The sequence below is a fragment of the Sorex araneus genome, chromosome 7 (genome assembly GCF_027595985.1).
Source record: "Sorex araneus isolate mSorAra2 chromosome 7, mSorAra2.pri, whole genome shotgun sequence".
Classification (NCBI taxonomy): Eukaryota; Metazoa; Chordata; class Mammalia; order Eulipotyphla; family Soricidae; genus Sorex; species Sorex araneus.
In genome coordinates this window covers 71819270-71834987 of record NC_073308.1, presented here as the reverse complement: position 1 = coordinate 71834987, position 15718 = coordinate 71819270, and positions in this window count along the sequence as shown.

Here is a 15718-nt window from a genome sequence, read left to right as displayed (position 1 = left end):
TGGAGGTCTAAGCCCATTTTTTTGCATGTAGCCGTCCAGTTTTGCCAGCACAATTTGTTAAACATGCTTTCCTTGCTCCACTTCACATTTCTTGCTCCCTTATCAAAGATTAGATGATCATATATTTGGGGGTGTATGTCAGAGTATTCAACCCTGTTCCATTGGTCTGCCGCTCTGCCTTTGTTCCAGTACCATGCTGTTTTAATGACTACCGCTTTGTAGTAGATTTGGAAGTTGGGGAGGTTGATTCCTCCCATTTTCTTTTTCCCAAGGATTGCTTTAGCTATTCGTGGGGGCTTATTGTTCCATATGAATTTCAGGAGCGCTTGCCCCATTTCTTGGAAGAATGTCAAGGTATCCCTATAGGGATCGCATTTAATTTGTACAATGCTTTGGGGAGAATTGCCATTTTGACAATATTAATTCTTCCAATCCATGAGCAGGGGATGTCTTTCCATTTCCTCGTGTCCTCTTTTATTTCCTGAAGTAGTGTTTTATAGTTTTCATTATACAAGTCCTTTACCTCCTTTGTTAAGCTGATTCCGAGGTATTTGATTTTTTGAGGCGCAATTGTGAATGGGATTGCTTTTCTCAGGTCACTTTCTTCTCTCTCATTATTTGCATATAGGAAAGCCATGGACTTTTGGGTATTGATTCTATAGCCTGCAACTTTACTGTACGAGTCTATTGTTTCTAGGAGTTTCTTGGTAGAGGTTTTAGGGTTCTCTAAGTATAGTATCATATCATCTGCGAATAGTGAGAGCTTGATTTCTTCCTTTCCTACCTGAATGCCCTTAATGTCTTTTTCTTGCCTAATCGCTATTGCAAGTACTTCCAGTACTATATTGAACAGAAGTGGAGAGAGTGGGCATCCTTGTCTCGTCCCTGTTCTCAGAGGGAAGGCTCTTACTTTTTCCCCATTGAGGACAATGCTTGCCATAGGCTTGTGATAAATGGCTTTGACTATATTGAGGAAGGTCCCTTCTATACCTATTTTGGCTAGTGTTTTCATCATAAACGGATGCTGGATCTTGTCTAATGCTTTCTCTGCATCTATTGATATGATTATATGATTTTTATCTTTTCTTTTGTTGATATGGTGGATTATGTTGATTGATTTCCGGATGTTAAACCATCCTTGCATCCCCGGGATGAATCCCACTTGGTCGTGGTGTATGATCTTTTTGATGAGTTGTTGAATTCTATTTGCTAATATTTTGTTGAGAATTTTTGCGTCTGTGTTCATCAGGGATATTGGCCTGTAGTTTTCTTTTTTTGTGGTGTCTTTGTTTGCTTTTGGTATTAGGGAGATATGAGCCTCATAGAAACTGTTAGGGAGGGTTTCTGTTTCTTCAATTTCCTGGAAGAGCTTGAGAAGGACTGGCAAAAGGTCCTCTTTAAATGTTTGGAAGAACTCACTAGTGAATCCGTCTGGACCTGGGCTTTTGTTTTTGGGGAGACTTTTGATTACCATTTCAATTTCCTTGATGTTAATTGGACTATTCAGGTACTCCAGGTCTTCTTGGTTCAGCCTTGGGAGATGATAGGAGTCGAGGAATTTATCCATTTCTTCTAGATTCTCTTTTTTCGTGGCATAGAGATTTTCAAAGTAGTCTCTGATGATCTTTTGAATTTAATTGGTTTCTGTTGTGATGTCCCCCTTCTCATTTCTGATTCGGCTTATAAGGGTTCTCTCTCTCTCTTTCTTTGTGAGTCTTGCTAGTGGTTTATCAATCTTGTTTATTTTCTCAAAGAACCAGCTCTTGGTTTCATTGATCTTCCGGATTGTCTTTTGGGTTTCCATGTCATTAATTTCTGCTCTAAGTTTTATTATCTCTTTCCTTCTGCCTGGTTTTGGCTCCTTTTGTTGGTCCTTTTCTAAGGTCTTGAGCTGTGAAGTCAAGTTATTTATGTGGGCCCTTTCTTCCTTCCTGAGATATGCTTGCAGAGCTATAAATTTTCCCCTTAAAACGGCTTTAGCTGCGTCCCACAGGTTCTTCTAGCTCGTGTCTTCATTCTCATTTGTTTCTAGGTACCTTTTGATTTCTTCCTTGATTTCCTTCCTGACCCACTCATTGTTCAATATCGAGCTATTTAATTTCCAGGTGTTTGATTTGGTTTTCTGCATCTGTCCACAGTTAAGTTTTATCTTCAGTGCATCATGGTCTGAAAAGATAGCTGGTACAATGTCTATCTTGTTGATTCTGTTGAGGTATGTTGTGTGGCCCAGCGCATGGTCTATTCTGGAAAATGTTCCATGTGCACTGGAAAAGAATGTGTATTCCTTTTTTGGGGGATATAAAGCCCTATATAGATTGATTAGCCCTCTCTCTTCTATTTCTTCCTTCAAAGCCAGTATTTCATTGGTGAGTTTTAATCTTCTAGATCTGTCCAGAGGAGACAGTGCGGTGTTGAAGTCTCCAACTACTATTGTGTTGCTCGAGATGTCCTTCTCGAGGTCTCTTAGCAGCTGTTGTAGGTATTTAGCTGGTCCCTCATTGGGTGCGTAGACATTTAGGAGTGTGATTTCTTCCTGATGTACACATCCCTTGATTAATAAAAAGTGACCTTCACTATCCCTTCTAATCTTTTTCAACCTGAAGTCTATGTTGTCCGATACTAGTAAAGCCACTCCGGCTTTCTTGAGGGAGTTGTTTGCTTGCAGGATTGTTTTCCATCCTTTGACTTTGAGTCTGTGTTTGTTCTGGCTATTCAGATGTGTTTCTTGCAGGCAACAGAATGTTGAGTTGAGTCTCTGAATCCATTTTGCCAGTCTGTGTCTCTTAATTGGTGAATTCAGACCATTGACATTAAGGGAGATTATTGTTATGGGATTTTGTGCCGTCTTTGTGCAAGGGTTTGTTGTGCTTGTAGAGGTTGTTCTTGTCTTACAATAGCCCCTTTAGTGCTTCTTTTAGGTTTGGTTTTGAGTCTATGAAGTTCCTGAGCTGTTGTTTATCCCCAAAGTAGTGTATGATTCCTTCTAGTTTGAATGAGAGTTTAGCCGGATAAAGTATTCTTGGTGAAGCGTTGATTTCATTGAGTTTTTTTCACTATATCCCACCATTGCCTTCGAGCTTGGAGGGTTTCCTCTGATAGATCTGCTGTGAGCCTAAGGGGTGCTCCTTTGTATGCGATTTCCTTCTTGGACCTTGCTGCTTGGAGTATTGTGTCTCTCTGGAACATGTCCATCATTGTAACTATGATATGTCTTGGGGTTTTTCTGTTAGGATCTCTTTTAGCTGGCACTCTTCGGGCACCTTGAATCTGGATGCCTGCATTTTCCAGCTGTGGGAAGTTTTCCGCAATGATTTGTTTGACTGTGTCTTTTTCGTTGGGGTTGGTTCCCTGTGGTTCTGGTAGTCCAATGATTCTAATGTTGTTCCTCTTGAATTCATCCCCTAGAACTCTGATTCTGGCTAGAGCTATTTTGAGGTCTCTTGCCATGGTTTGATGTTGCCTGTAGGCCTCTTGCAGCTCATCTTCAAGCATACTGATTCTGTCTTCGGCTGCAGTCATCCTATTGTTGAGGGCAGTCAGAGAGTTTTTGATTTCATGTATGGAATCCTTCATTTCTTTTTGAAGGTTTTTTATTTCTGCTCTCATTTCTTCCCGTATTTTGTCGGCTGTCTGTTGTATTGTTTCCGCCAGGTCTTCCTTGAAGTTGTCCATTTTGCATTGAGTTCATTGAACATGTTGAGGATTTCAAGTCTGAATTCTTTCTCAGAGAGGTCAAGTTTGTAGGAGGCGCCCATTGAGGTTTCCGGACTCCTTTGATCGTCCTCTGTTTGCAATGGGGATTTTCGCTGTTTCTTCATGTTGTTTGTGGTGATATGAAAGAGGGCCCTTGATGATGAGTGTCCCTGTTTCCTTTTGTTGCGAAAAAGGATTGTGGATAGGCTCAGTTAATAGTGGTTGGCTTTTTACTTGCTGTTTGTAGAACCTGGTCTCCTACTGAGATGTTCTTATGTGAAGTCTTGTGTTTTATTGTCCTACTGCTTGCGAATAGCTGTTAGTCTTGGATAGGATGTTGAGAAATCTACTTGCCGACGCATTAGTGGCGGCCGCCTGCAATGAGGCCACGCCCACTTTTCTTAGGCCACACCCCCTGGTGGTTAGGCCACGCCCCTTTCCCACCGACCTTTGCCGGAAGACAGGTCGGCGGCGGCGCTTGGGGTCGGCGTGCCGGCCACTCGGGAGGGAAGCCCGGGGTGCTCTGGTATCAGAATTTTTGAAGCCCAGTCTTATCAGAAACACATTCCTATAATTCAAATGACACCTAGACTCCAGTCAGTGCGCTTACTCGCGTCCTCAAGTACTGCTGTGTCACGGCTAGAGGACAGAATTACATACGAAAAGCAAAGGTGCAAGTGTTGTTTTGAATCTTGTTCCTGATATCTTAACTAATCTGTACTCTCCATCTGTAGTGTAGACAGAAAAGAAGAACTTTTTCCTGTCTTACAATTGTCTAAAATGTTTACAAATATCGTACTTTCTGTAAAACACACTCTCAACTCATCTAGCTCTTCAGTACTTTTAATTATCGCAAAATAATTCATTAAAATTCATCAGAAAAATAACTATTTCTGTGTTTTTATCTAATCCAAACTTTAAAGTATACCAATTACACAAAACAAACGAATGGTTTTGAAATATGGGGAGTCCTGATCTTGCCTTCTCATCTCTGAACAAACTGACTTACCAATTCATCTTCAAAAATTCGCACTTGGAACTAGATCAAATGCAGAGTAAATACAGGATCAGCTGGAGCTAGAGGGCTACTTACCAGTTGAACAATGGTGCTCATTAATGGAACTATATCCTTTTTATGACAGAGGATAAAACTATTTCAAAATGAATAAAGAGTTCCACTAATTACTAGTGACTGCCTGGAGGTCCGGTTGAGAAGTTCTGCTTGTAGGAGTAATAAATAAGGGTTCAGGGTGATTATTAATATACACAAGAAAACAAAGAAGGATAGAGACTGCTCCTAAGCACAGTATTCACACACTGTGACTGGGAAACTATAAGAGAGTAGGGAAAGTTCATTCAGCGTCATGTTGCTCTTCATATTTTGCTGACTGATCCATTGTGTATGTATTCTGATTTGTAATTTGGGGCTACTACTATGACCTATTTAAGGATTTGATTTGAGGAGGTGATAAATAATGCAAATTTGACAAGTTCTTTAGTGGTATCTTCAATAATATTTAAGATATCTCTATATGCTTGTCATCATGTAACAGCTATAATTATACAAGCTATGAAGCTCATTGCAGTAGATTAGAAATTGTGCTAAAAACTTTGGGGGGCGGGAGCTTGGTTAGGGCCATATCCAGCTGTGCTCACGACTTACTCCTGGCTCTGTGCTGAGGGACCTCTGCTGAGTCAGCCACATGCAACACAAATGCCTTACCCTCAGCACTCCCTCCATATCCGGAATTTGCTTGGAAACAACATCTTGGAAAAATGAAAACTTAGCCACAGTTGGAAGATTGATTAACCACTTGGAAAGAACAACATACAATAGGATCATATGAAAGTTATAAAATTAAGAAAGATTTTGTGTTGCTACTTAGGTAACAATGCAAATTGCAGGACAATAATAAAGCAGAAATTTCTTCCATAAAGTATGAAAAGAAATATCTCTACCCTAACTAAATGATGCTGATGGCAGATATACTAATGACGTCATGATGTGAAAGTTCATCCTCCACAGAGAGCAATGAAATATATAGAACAGACATTATCAAAAGGAGATCTCTAAGGCCATGGAGTACTGAGAGTTAGACTAGATATTCTTCAAGAGGGAAAATACATTCTCAACACCATTGATTGTGCATCCAAATCCAAACCTTTGTTCATTTGGTTGACCTTATTATTTAATACAGTAAATTACATGCAAGTAGAAGTTATGCATATTCTTACAATTTAAGAAAACAATGGAGTCAGGTCAATAAAGGCATATTGAGGATTGTCAGAAAAGAAGTCATGGGGTTTGATCCTGTAGATACCTATTTGATATTTAAAATGATTGCTAACTAAAATTTTCATTATTTTCATATACTCTAAGCCTGGAAGAGCATAAGTATAAGAAAATATAATTTTGAGACAACTGTCTTGCTTATTTGAAACTCTTCAATAGCTTGGTTTTGATTTGCTTTGTCTTGAGTGCACAAGTCCAGTGATGCTTAGGAATAGCTTCTGGATCTGTGCTCAGGGAATCACTCCTGGCAGGATTTGAGCAGCCAGGAGAGATGTCACAGCTAAAAACCAGGTCAGCTTATGCATGGCAATCACCCTATCCTCAGCACTATCTCTTCAACACCCAAGCTGTTCAAGAGATTTTAGTGATCTTTATGCAAATTACTCAACTGACAGTAATACCCATGTGTGTGCAGGATCTAGTTATATTCATATGATAATTTTCCAGATATAATTTTCCCAGTTGTCTCCATTGTCATGACATCCCTTACTGCTTAATGAAAATCCATGTTTACTTTAAAATCTTTCATGACGTTCTGACTATTTCCATTACTCTGAGAAATTTCAACTTTCATTTTTTTTTGTTTTGTTCCTAATGTCTATTCCTTTTCTAATGTCATTGTAACTCACTTCCAGAAATATAGCTCTGTTTATCACTACTTGACTCCAGGACACAATGTTTCCAAAAGAAAATCTATTCTCATTCTCTATGGAGAACTTTACTAATGAATAATAGCCAAAAGCCACAAAAGTATGATCACAAACATGATGAAATAAAAGTTCATAACAGAGATCCCTGTCCTGGAAGTCTCATGGACAGTAGGAATGTATGACTGGAATTTCATTCTAGCTTTGTCTCCGTTGGTTTCACTGTTCCATGAGTGAAAATATAATCTGACTTCACTCACCTTCTGGCATTTTATTCTTCCCTCTATCAAACCTAGCTCTGGATCATCTTATACATAAACCAACATCATTAGAGAGCTAAAGCCAAACTTTACTGATCTGCTCATAACCAAAATGACTAAATTCATCACGAATACAAAAATGGAAGAAACCTTGAAATATACGCTTTGCCCCAGAAAACAGCAACTTTAAAGACTGTGCTTTTTCTTCATTATTCTTAATTAATAAGAGAGCACTTAATTCCTAGGTGAGGTCCTTTTTCCTTGAACAGGCTAACTTTTTATTTCACTCTTGAAAGCAAAAGAGCCCACAGGAAGGTTTTGTTCACTGATTAATTCTGAAATATTCTTTTCCTTTCCTTGAATTCAATTTTCAAGAAACCTTAGAGAACTAATATAGAATTATGCCCCATCTCTCTTCTTTTATCCCTAAGCATCGTTTCCAGAACTTATAATGAATGATTAATTTCAAAGTTCTGAGTATTTTACTTGCTGTAGATACTGGCCAAACATATATCTCCCATTTTAATGGATACTTTAGCTGTATTTTTGTATTTAGGTTATATACATAATGGCCTCTACTCCTAAAGCTCAAAATATGAGTGGACTTAGCATGGTATAACTTTATTTTTGAAATTATGCTTATGATTAAAATTCTGTATGGTTTTAGTAGAAAAGCACTAGCTCCCAAGTTAAGGCAAGTAAAATGTACTTCCAATGGAGAGAAACGAGCATGTGTCGAGAAATATTCCAATGAACACCGACATAGTTGCAAACAGGCAGAACTCAGGAATGGCATGAGTTGATTGGCAAAGATGCATTACGGTAGTATTAGTCACAGATGCAAACAATTTACTGGATAATTAGAAATAGTCTTTGGCATATTGACTGGCCATTAAAAACTAAATTCATTTTAATAAATCTATAATTGTGCTCCAGTGCTTGATGGATTTGTTTATGAGTCTCCCTCTCCTTGATCTCAACTCCCCATGTATGCGTGTCCTTCACAAATTAAAGAAAGTACACAGGGGCTTCTACCATTAGGGGTTTCTGGCTAACGATGTTGCTGTTATTATTGTCAGTGCTGTGCTGATTATTAAAAGTGAAGTGGTGATCTAAGTTCATATGCATGTTGACCAACTTTTTTTAGTAAATAAATAAAGCTGCCTAAATGTGTCAGTAAGCCATTAACAAATCATATCAATGCAATATTTTGTTGCATAAGTTGACTTCAAAAATTTTGCAAAATTAGTAAGAAAAGCCCAATATGCAGTTGTTGTTTTTTTAATTTTATGATTTATTGGTTGCCTTGTAAGGCAGTTTAATGTGATTAATGGGAATACAAAATGAATTGAAATGATCATTTGCATTAAGCAATTACACAAAATTATATGATAGAAGGAATGCAATGAGACCTTGAACTGACTTAGGAACTCTCCGGGCGAAAGTACAATAATAAAGTAAATCTGTTATTCCATTGAAATAAGCATGACTTGGTTGGAGATGCTTCTTATATCATAGAACATGGTTGTTATAGTGATCAGAATTGTAATGTATTTGAAGCATAGACATTCTACTATATTGTGTGTGTGTGTGTGTGTGTGTGTAGTAGTTAAATGCTAGGCTTAGAACTTTCTAGCTGTCAGAAATCTTCATCGCTTTAGAAATATGTAGTCACATCGGTTTCATCAAACAGAAGCCTCAAATCTCTTCGAGAGCTTTCTTTGCCTCCACCCTCTTCATAGCAACCCAACTGTGTTAAATCATGCAAAGAGAAAACGAACAAATAATTCACTCCAAGGCTGGAAATCAATGTTGCAGAATCCCTGAGAGAGAGAGAGGCCACTCATCAGCAAACCCAACCAGGCATTAAGAAATTAATGCGGAATAACCAGGAGGATAGGAGCCTGCTGTGGTTGTTTGGCTCAACGCTTCATGGGGCTCGCCTCACACCGCGCACAGACACTTCAGAAATGTGAGGTGGCTCGCACGGCCTTACTTAGCCTCCTTTGTCTCTGAGGCAGTAATTGGGTGTTGAAATGAGTAGCTCACAAGACACTTAGGGTTTAATATCCCAAAGTGTGGGCCGGAGAGGGTAGGTTGTTATTTTATTCTATTTTATTCTTTAGTTTGCTTTTTAAAATCGTGGCTTCTTTTCTGTTGTTGACACTTAAAGCACTCCTGGAAAAACACACCTTTGGGAGGGGTGGGGCTGTATGAAAAATGACAGTTCCCCTAAGAACGTTGTGAGAGAGGAGAAAGGAAAGGAGAGTCTAAAACTTGAAATCTGCAAAGGGTTAAAACCCAGAGTGTATCTGAAAAATCTCAGAAGACTCCTTTGGTTCTCGCCCCCAAACACCCTTTGTATTTTGATTGAGCAAAAAGGTCCCAGATGGGCAAAAGCACCATATCAGCTCCCAAGCAGCCAAAGCTCCATTTATTTTTCAATCATACGCAGATGTCTCTGGATTTCTTTTGAGTATGGGCATCCCTGCACGGAATGAAGAGATAGTTTCGGTAACAGGCTTTCACAATGCATCAAGGAAAAGACATAAAGCCACCAGCACTGAAAAAGGAAGCCTTCTTATTTCAGCATGTCTAAACGAGTTTTCTGTTATGCAACTTCCTTACACACATTGCAAGATAAATATCATTAATGGACAGAAACTGTCTTTCTCCGATACCAAGAGGGACGACAAGAAACGCAGTCAATACATGGCACCCACGTGCCTCTTGCTCAGGGTCTTTGGTTTCAAACACAGAGATCTCGGCGATGGGAAATGCAGCACAGTGACCAAGTCTGAGATATGTAAAGCCGAAAGAGAAGCAGAATCATTTTATTTGGGGTGTTTTACGATGTTCAAATTGTCCATCTGGATCAATCCCTAATCCCCATAATTGATAGTGACTGAAATATATAGTGGACCCCAAGACTGACAGAACACTGTGTAAACCTACTGTCTTTTCTGAAGACACACAAGCATGCAATGGAGCTCCGGTGTGATGGGGAGATGGGCAGCGTCCAGCTGTGCTCAGGAAGCCCCGGGTCCCCGGGCTTCCCCTTTGGGGTGCGTCGGCCACCGGGGCCATTGATTGCACGTGAGTGCCCGTGTGCCCTGGTGCTCGGGGCTGGGCTTACTGGGAACACCCACAGGTGCTCCCAGGTTCCCAGGGCTGCACCCACTTGCACCCAGGGTACCAGAAACCAGGCTAGCGCCGGGATTAAACCGTGGACGGCCAGGGTCCAGGTCCTCTCCTTAGCCCCTGACCAGTCTCTCTGGCCTTCCTGTTTAGCTTGTGCGTCTGCCGAGCAGCCTGCACGTTTCTTCCTCCCTTAGCCCTTTTGGTCTTTGCCACCAAGGTACCACGCGGAGCCCACGGCGTGTCCCACACGGAGCAGAGAGCATTGCCCAGGGAAGAGTGCTGAGGGGCGTGACAGCTGTACTGCGCTGTAGCACATACTTAAAACATATGTGCATGACTCTACCAAAGGCACCCTCACCAAGAACCGCTTCAAGCTCAGACTCCCTCCTCTATTCATGACTGTCTCCCTTCCCTTAGAGAACATCATTCCATACCCAGAGTGGATCATAACACAGCCAGTTTGGTTCCTTGTTTGCTTTGGCTCTGTTTTTGCTTCCCTCCTCCTGGAAGCTTGTGAACTATTGTCAGTGACTGTCCTTGTATCTCCCCAAGATAGAACAATAGCAAGCAGGCAAGGACACTTGTTGGAAAACAGAAAGGCAAGTCATATGGTAGTGGATGCTGATGGCCAGAGCAGAGCAGGGGGAGGTGTAGAGACAGAGAGAGAAAGAGAGATATTTAACTTAAGATTTTATGATTCCGGAGGATAACGAGACAAGAAATCAATGTGTTTTCTTGAAGTTTAATAAAAGAAGACTAGAACGTGTTTGGTAAGTGCTTTCCAACATCGAGGATGTGCTTAAAATCCATCTCACAGAATCTTATCATCAATGAACCCATGCACACACTAGTCTGTGTCTGGGAATGGAGTTACAAGTTTAAGGGACCATCAACATAATGTCAGAGTTAAAATTTTAGATAAAATGTTTCCAATCACATGGGCATATCTTAAAGTAAAGCCAGTAGCCAAACTTTTCCATCATTTTCCTGAGTTCTATTAAGCACAGAGCATCCTTTTAACTTTCTTTTTATTTTCTCTATGTAAAGTGATTAGTAAGTTGAAGAAATATAACCTCATATATGTTTAACTTCAAATAAAATCATGTGGAATTGATAATTACTGGAATTATTATAACTTGATTACAATAGTATAATAGTAAACATATTATTAAATTTTTATTCTAAACATGATACTAAAATGCTAAATTAGAAAACATCTTACCATGGGGCCGGAGCGATAGCACAGCGGGTAGGGCGTTTGCCTTGCACGCGGACGACCCGGGTTCGATCCCCGGCATCCCATATGGTCCCCCAAGCACCGCCAGGAGTAATTCCTGAGTGCAAAGCCAGGAGTAACCCCTGAGCATCACTGGGTGTGACCCAAAAAGCAAAAAAAAAAAAAACAAGAAAACATCTTACCAGACCAACTTACCAAAATAGTTGCAATTTTGTTTATGATATTGTCTTTAAAGTACTGAAGATATACTCGAAACAAAATCCAATGCTTCAATAGACAATCAGTCCTCAAACAGTGGTTTAGCATTTTCTAATTCTTAATCATTTTCAGGTACTCTACATAGGAGAAACAAGTCTTCGATTAATTTAAGATGGTATTCTGAATATATTCTATTTTTTATTGTCTGTTGCTGGGGGGGCACAGGTGGCAAGGCTCAGGGCTTATTCTCAGCTCTCTGCTTAAGGATCACTCCTGGTGGTGCTCCAGGGAACATACGTGGCACCAGGGACTGGACCGTGGTCAGCCCCGTCCAAGGCGAGCAGTTTCTCTGCTGTCTATCTCTCTGGCTTTGTGTTTCATAGACAAAACTAATAAATGTTTTGTATAATACAGAATTCAAAAATAATTTATTTTTTGTTTTCGGGGAGGGGGTTACACACAGTCATGCTCAGGGATTACTCGACTCTGCACTCAGGAATGATGCCTGCTGGTGCTTGTAAACTCACTATACCATCACTCCTGCCCCTCAGACACAATTTTGTAAAAGCCTTAGCTTACCTAAAACTCTCAGTGAGATTTCTTACAGATATTTAACAAAACTATTTATTTGTTTTTCAGTAACTAGGTCTATAATGGACTGGAGCGATAGCACAGCAGGTAGAGCACTTGATTTGCATGAGGCCAACCCGGGTTTGATTCCTCCGTCCCTCTCGGAGATGCTGGCAAGCTACCGAGAGTATCCTGCCCACACGGCAGAACCTGGCAAGGTAGCCGTGGCATATGGGATATGTCAAAAACAATAACAACAAGTCTCACAATGGAGATGTTACTGGTGCCCACTCAAGCAAATCGATGAACAGCTCTATAATAAAAACTTATCTGGTGGGCTACTTAGGGAATTAGCCAGAGAATATAATCCTACTTGCTTCTCCTAGGAATTCTAAAAGTTATAACAAAGTGTTGATGACAGTGTCCACATAAGAATTCATGATGAAACTTTTTAAAACTTATCTTCCTAGTTTTCCCATCCCTTTTCTATAGGAATTTGATTTCATTTTTCTAAAAAAATTAATTTAGTGTAAAATGACGATTCCCAGTTGTAAATGCATAATCTTGCAAAGAGAACTAGAATAGTTATACCAAAATATTTCTAAGTAAATAATCAAGTGCATTTTAAATATGGTCACATCTCATGTGTCCTTGATTGTGCAATCAATATCCCTGTAATCACCTAATTTTTCATTATAATATTTAAAAGTACATTTCTGATGGAAGCCTCTTTCAATAATGATGGAAAGCATAGCGTGAATTTGATTGCGGTTTAATATTTTAGATCTTTATTTTGGGGGTCAAATCTGACTTTGCCTTCTCCATATGATTGGGGAACCACATGGGGTGCCAGTACAAGGGAAGCACCCTACCGGCTACACCATTGCTTTGACCCTTTAAATCTTTTTAAATTACTAAAAGCTTCATTATATATTATTTTAGCTATTATTTAATGAACAATCACAAATATATCCAAACTATTATTTTTTTTTGGCACCATTGGAAAAGAGGAGTAAAGAGAGGCTAGGAAAAATAGAGACTTTACTAAGACCACTCGAGAAATTCGACGATCAATGGAAAAATGATGATGATGATGATGATGATGATGATGATGGTGATGATGATTTTTTTTTAGGATTTAGCGCACATTTGTACTAAGAGCTTTTATAAAGTAACATTGTATGGTTATCTTGGTATATGTCTGAGTCATAATGTCTAGGAAGAGTCTCTAAGTGCCAGAGTCCAGCAGAGAGGTCTCTTGCCTTTCATACTGCTGACCAGAATTTGATCCGCAGTGCCCATATGAACCCCAAGTCTTCCGAGTGATCCCTACTGCAGATGCAGGAGTAAACATTGAGCACCACCATGTGTAGCCCAAAAAACTTTAAAAGAAAAATAGCACTAGGATGGGTTCCTCAGTTTTGTATTTCAGACAGGAGCTCTAGATGACTTGGGGGATGCTATGGATGGTGTTTGGGGGACACTATAGAGGTAGACTAAATAATAAAGTTAGTAATTTTACTTCTTAGATTTTAATACAATTTTGCTCATAAATTTTCTTCGAGTGTTCAGAACATTTTCTCTGCTTGCTGCCTTCAGGAGACTGATATATGTTTCAGCTTCAAGTGATGCTAATTATTAGATTGTAGATTTCCCACTTAACATGATCTTGTTGAACTAAGGCACATGGTGGGCCCTCAATCCTAGACATATTTAAATATAAAATAGCACAGAGAGAGGAGTTCCAAAATATAGACACATGAAATAAAATACATAATAATTTACAAATAATATATAATCAGCACAGTAATTGAAATAGAGATCATTTCCCCCAACAAATTTTTAGTCTTTATATATAACTATTCAATAAAATTTCAAGGAAATACTTATTTTTATTAACTTTTAGTGTGAGATAATTATATAATTTGTTATTAGTAATTCTCATTTAATTTGCAGATACTGTCATCAATTTTTATAAATCATTTTATAATTTAAAGAGCCATGTACTTTTTGTTTTCAACTATTCAAACTTGCAGTAAAGTCTCTATAATTTATTTTTATTTTAAAGTCAGATTTATATGGATGTTGAAGGAGTTATGAGAGTTTTTGTCTAGTCAAGCCCAGCACTGACACTAAAGCGTTCCTCAAAATCTATGATTATTAATGATTAACTTTGAAGGAATGATGGAAGGATCCTTAGTTTTTTGAAAACTTTCTTAGAGGCTCTTATTTATTATAAGCAACTTAGTTCTATTTGATCAATAAGAAAATATGCAATGCATATGGCACACACGTCCTTAAGCTAACATGTGGTTATCCAACTCATTTGGATCTCCAGGGTACCATAGCTTTAGATCCAAATTTAGAGAACGTTTGTGGTATAATCTAAGTGACTTTTATTGCACAGTTTATATTCTAGCACTCTGTAGCCACCAGAGTGCTTAGTTCTTATTGTCTAGTGAGGATTCCGCTAATGTTTCATAAAGAACTGCTTTTATGAATAGAGATAGCCAGCATATGGCTTGTGTCTTTATGAGCTGAGAAAACCATTGTATAAAGACTTAACACAACCGCCCGTTTGAAAGTTAAAGCATATCAGAGTGGGACATGACCTTTAGTTTGAGGAAGAACATCATGAAGAATGTTTAAATATTCTTTGAAAACAAAAGCAAGTATAAGGCATAAACAGAGCCAAGGAAGGCGAGGAAAGCTGCCTGGTGACCTAATCAGGACAGGTTACTGACAGGTAACTCTAGCTTGAAAAATCAGAGAATGGCTAACATTATATTATTTTCTTCAAATTTCACAATGTTCAACCTTGTTGCGTTCAATCAGTCTGGAGAGAATCTTTTTTCTTAGGTTTAGTAAGTCTGTTCTTACCCATGAACAAGGGTGTTGTTATCATTTATGAAATAATTTAAATTTATGCCAGTTAATGGAAATAAGAATAAGTAGGTTGTCTCATTCCATGCTTTCTCTATGGGAGCATCCTGAGGTCACTTGAGAGCTCATAGTTTGTACTACAGAGTTTCCACTATGTGCTCTTTATCAGAGGACTTCAGTACTGTTGACATGTGCTTGTTCATAAACAGTTATATATGCAGTTAGCACTTTGAAGGTCATTTTCAGTGAATCAATTTACTGCATGACTTTCTGCCATACAGTTTACAACACTGATAGTGAACCTCCACATGAGTGTAAACTGATTAAAATGTTATACACTTACATGGCATATTACTTTATGATCAACAATTTCTAGATTATTTTGAAAAACTGAATAAAGTGAAAAACAGAAATGTTATTTAGTTTGGAAATAGAATTTCATATTCTTCCTCTCTGCTACCCTTACCTGTACATTTTTTTTTTATTCTCGCAAATAGAGTTGTCTTTTGAAAACAATTTCACTGTGCTTTCACTGAACATTTAGTGACAGTTTTATTGTAATATTTATTCATTTTGGAGAGATATTTAACAAATTGAGATTGTAAGGGTTATGTGAAGCCACTCAATGAAATTAGAGATTTAGAAAAGTACTCTTGAAACTTGGTCAGCACGTATTTCAAAATTCTTAAAAATTAGAAAGAATTCTTAAATTATTTTAATGTGCTTATTCTGTTGCATTTTAAATATTTTTCTAAAAGCAATTGCATTTATAGAGTAACCACAGGGCCCATTTGTA